The sequence below is a fragment of the Zalophus californianus genome, chromosome 13 (genome assembly GCF_009762305.2).
Source record: "Zalophus californianus isolate mZalCal1 chromosome 13, mZalCal1.pri.v2, whole genome shotgun sequence".
In the NCBI taxonomy this organism is placed as follows: Eukaryota; Metazoa; Chordata; class Mammalia; order Carnivora; family Otariidae; genus Zalophus; species Zalophus californianus.
The window spans coordinates 67712101-67716741 of record NC_045607.1 but is presented as its reverse complement, the minus strand read 5'-3'; the positions used below and the strand labels follow the sequence as shown (position 1 = coordinate 67716741).

Below are 4641 nucleotides of genomic sequence, written 5' to 3'. Positions count from 1 at the left end.
GAGTACTGATTATGTAGGTGTATTCACTTCGCAAAAAAACTTACCAAGCTGAGCACTTAAGATTTGTGTACTTTACAATGTGTATGTTATGCTTCAATAACAAAATTATATTTTTCCTTTTTTTCATTGAATCTCTGAAGTCTGTTCATTTTTTTCTTCATTTCAAACATTTACATTTTCTTCATTTTCTTCATTTCTCAATTTATCATTTGCTCTATAGCTCTCTGAGTTTGGTCAAGATCCCAAGCAGCTTTGTGTGACAAGTGTAAAGGGTATCGAGTCCAGTGCTTTCTGGAGTAAATGGTCTTTGTCCCCACGACCCTTTAGAGCTTGGACTGCAGTGGTTTCAGGTACTTGAAGACTCATGGACCTCTGATTTGTTCAGTGAGAATTTCTTGGCCCACTCAAACAAATTCTCATAACACGTTCCCATCGTAACGGCCAAGCAAGAGCCGAGTGTCACATCCTGAAAATCAAACACATCCACCAAAGCAACAGCATCTGGGCAAATTGCAATCAGCAACTCCTTTATGCGCTGATTTACTTGGGTAATCTGAGACTCTGTCATGATGCTTCCCTGAAGAAAATCCCCTGCCTTCTGACTGATTCCATACAGACAATACAAGAGACATAAATTCCTTAAGACGGTGTGGACAGATTTATCTCGAATTTTGAGGAGTTTTTCTGAAAACAGCTTAACTGCCACATAGTGGCAATGTGCCTCGCTGGCTTGAACAAGGTCAACGGAAGTTAGATTCCATGCTACCTCCTTGCTTTTTCTGTGAATCACTTCATTTTGAAGGTTTTTTGCAGCAAGTTCTACCAATCTGGCTGCACGAAGGCTGTACGCTTGCGTTAGGCTGTCGGGGCTGTCGATGTCCACCAGTTGGCCACACTGCCACCTGCTACAGCTGGATGTGCTGAGTGGGCGGGCCATTCAAGTAGGACCCCATGCCGCACACCAACTTCCCAGAGTGCACTTGGTCATAACTTTTCATCAGGAACCTAGCCATCTGCAGCATCATGACAGTGGTCTCTCCTTCAAAGGTACAGGTGGGGGTAAAAGTGACATAGATATTTAGAAGGCCACTGCAGTGAGGGCAGCCATGTCCGCCACATGCCATCTGACAGGCTTCGATAGCAGCATTGGTTGTCCAGGAAGTGAAAGCCTTCAGGCCGGCAGTGAGGGCGTGGAGCTCAGGCAGTTCACTCAGATCCCCTTGGCCAATGTCCTCATTAATTCGATGGTAGGTCTCCTTCATGTGCGCACCTACAAACTGGAAGGCATAGGCAGTGGCCAGGAGTGGGAAGAGTTTATACTGCTGGGTCTGAAAATCCAAAATCTGTGGTTCTGGTGCACCTGGCTTGATTTCAGACTGGTGCCTCACAGTGCTGTATCGGATGGCAATGGGGCAAGCCTTGGACAGAGACCGAGCAGCTTCTCCTACAAGAAAGGACCTGACAAACACCAGGGTCCCGCAGGTCAGCTTGTCACTCACAGGTTTCAAGTACGTGCCATCAGGCTTCACCTGGGCATACTTCATCAGCATGTTTTCTCTGGGAATACGATAATTGTCCATCTTCAGGTAGCCCTTATCCATCTCATCAGAGCCAAATTTGGGGCCGATATCTCCCACGGTAATACCTGGCAAAGGCTTATGGGTCCCAATTTCACGAAGAGGTAGGATGAAGGCATGTAATCCGTAGCATTTCCCCCTTAGTGATGAGTTAGGCAAGAACTATTGCATAATTTGAAGTCTTCCCAAGTCCACCAGGCCACCACTTGATGGAGGTCACAGTAGCGCTGTTGAGAATGAACTCCTGAGTTTCAGGATCGTTAAGTGGCTGTGGTTTCCAAGCCTCAGAGATGAGTTCTTTTTAAACCACATGATTTCCTCTGGGTCTGCGATGCCTAACTCCCTCATCTTCTTCACCATGTTGGCACTCTTCCTAACAGCAACCTCGTAACGCTGGCTGCGAGAGAGGAAATTCAAGTCCTCGTGCCGGAAGTCTGGGTCATTCAGGATCAGGTTCTCGATCTCTCCGCGGCGCGGGGTGTTCTCAGGGTTGCCATCCAGGACGTGAGTGAGCAGCTCCGGGTTGAAGGCGGCGACTTCCCGCTCCCTGCGAAGATCTTGGTTCATGGTGGCGACTCGCAGCGACAGTGACGGCAGAGATTGAAGCAGTGGCGGCGGCGGCGGTGACGGGTGTCCTAACAAAATTATTTTTAAAAAGTCTTTTTTTGGGCGCCTGGGTAGCTCAGGTGGTTAAGGGACTGCCTGCGGCTCAGATCATGATCCCGGAGTCGCGCGATCGAGTCCCACACCAGGCTCCCTGCTCAGCAAAGAAGCCTGCTTCTCCCTCTGACCCTCCCCCCTCTCATGTACTCTTTCTCTCTCTCTCAAATAAATAAATAAATATTTTTAAAAAAGTCTTTTTTTGATATGGACTCTGAAAAACAAAATGAGGGTTCTAGAGACGAGAGGGGGGTGGGAGGATGGGTTAGCCTGGTGATGGGTATTAAAGAGGGCACGTTCTGCATGGGGCACTGGGTGTTACACGCAAACAATGAATCATGGAACAATACAACAAAAACTAATGATGTAATGTATAGTGATTAACGTAACATAATAAAAAAAAAGTCTTTTTTTGATTGACAACAGTGTAACACACAGCCCCATGCCTATACACAAGCACAAAGGCAAAGCAGAGAGCTAAAGCAGATTTTCATGTCAAAAGTGAAAGCCCATGCTCAACAGACAAAGCCACTCCCAATAGAGGCACAGTATTTGTGACCCTGGAAGCTTCTGGGAACTAACAGTGGCTAAGCACCTCCTCTGCCCCAGGCAATATGTTGAAGGCTTTTACATATTTTGGTAGAGAATTATAGGTTCTAAAAATCAGAAGAATTTACTAATGACTAGTTCAGTCATTAGTGACACACAAATATCTTATATATTTTTTAATTTTTTTTAATTTAAGTACTATGTTTATGGCTTAAAAGCTCAGATATAACCGCCTTCCCCCTCCCAAAAGAAAGGAATCTAGCATTCCTTGCCTCAGGCTTTCTGTCCTCAATTTCAGCTTTCCAGGGGCAACCACTTCCAAATATTCTTAACGTTTCTTGTGTTATTTAGATCCATATTTCAAAATAACTAGCCAATATACTGCTAATTTCTTGATTCCAACCACCTTTAAGTATTCTTTGTTTTCATATTGTGAAAATTGAGAATTTAGCCTATCTACCTCCCCATATAAATGTCCCATTTCACCCAATAGAGTTGTTAATTTTTTTTAATAAATGAACTTCCATTGCTTACATTATTATGGTAACATGAATATTATTCACACTGAGCCATGTAATGTATTAAAAATACATTCTCTTCTTGTACAAAATTTTGCTTTTTCTGGAGTTAATTTTAAAAAATTCTTTTTAGATTTCTAAGAACCTATCCCCAGTCTCTAACACAGATATTCTACACATCAAGCACTTTATCCGTTGTATCTAGATGTCTGACAGCTTCTCATGCAAAATTTCAGCCAAGTCTCCTATGTACTCCCCACCCTCCGGCCTCCATCTTGCCCTGTCTAGACATTCCTGAGGCTTCTCTAAAGTTCCATGAGTATAGAGGGAACAATCCCATGAGAACACTTGACATAGAAGGCACACAGTGCAGCTGCCCATGATTTCAAGGGACCCCAGATATGCTTTTGGAGGTGGATGTTTGAAGGAAGTTTCGGTGGTCTCTGACACCACCTTCACCTGCATTTCGCTGATTTTTCCTGAGCTCTGCCTCTCTCCCTTCACTTACCCTCTTTGGCTGGCTTTCCACTCGTGGAAGCCCAGGTAATCCTTTCTTATAGGGTATGTGTGTCAGGTTATGTGAATGCAGTGACCCCACAAGTTCTTTCTTTGCCCTGAGTCACTTGGAGTCTGTTCTCTTTTCTCAGTTCATTTTCCTACAACAATCCTTTCCTGGGATGATCATTTCAGGTAACCAGTATAGCTGATGCCCTGCCCTGAGAACAGGCAGGAATAGGAAGAATTCAGAGTGTGTGTGTGTCGGGGGCGGTGGAGTTGGGGGGGGATTATACATTTTCTTACACAAGCCATGCTGACTTCTTTCCCTTCTGCTTGCTCCATTTCAACTTGACATTGATCTTTTTTTTCTCTTCATTGTTTGTCACTCTCCAGAAGTTCATGTTCAAAGGCAGATTATGGATTCCTTCTCATCTTACACACATGACTAGATTGGAAAAAATGGGGCTTGTGGGTGTCCTTGCAAATGTCATGACAGAATAGCAACCAACATCTCACCAGTCCATGAATGGTCCCCATCTCCGTGCAATCCAGCCTCTACCCTCTGATTTGGCATTTCCCCCAATTTTGTATTTCTCTTCCCTACCACTTTTTATTCCCCAGTTGGCTTGAAAGTTTGTAAAAACCAATTGTTCTCTGCTCAATTTTTCACTCTGTAACCTCCAGATGTTTGCTTATCACTCCCAGGCAATTTTTTTTTTATCCTAAGTCAAACGGCCTTAATTTTTTTTATTAGTTTCAGAGGTAGAATTCAGTGATTCATCAGTTGCATATAACACCCAATGGTCATTACATCAAATGCCCTCCTTAATGCCCATCCC

General features: G+C 44.2%; 1 pseudogene; it reads right to left on the bottom strand.

The window, feature by feature from the left end:
- Positions 1 to 323: 323 nt before the first annotated feature.
- Positions 324 to 2144, bottom strand: LOC113934882 (annotated as a pseudogene).
- Between the last annotated feature and the right edge of the window lie 2497 nt (positions 2145 to 4641).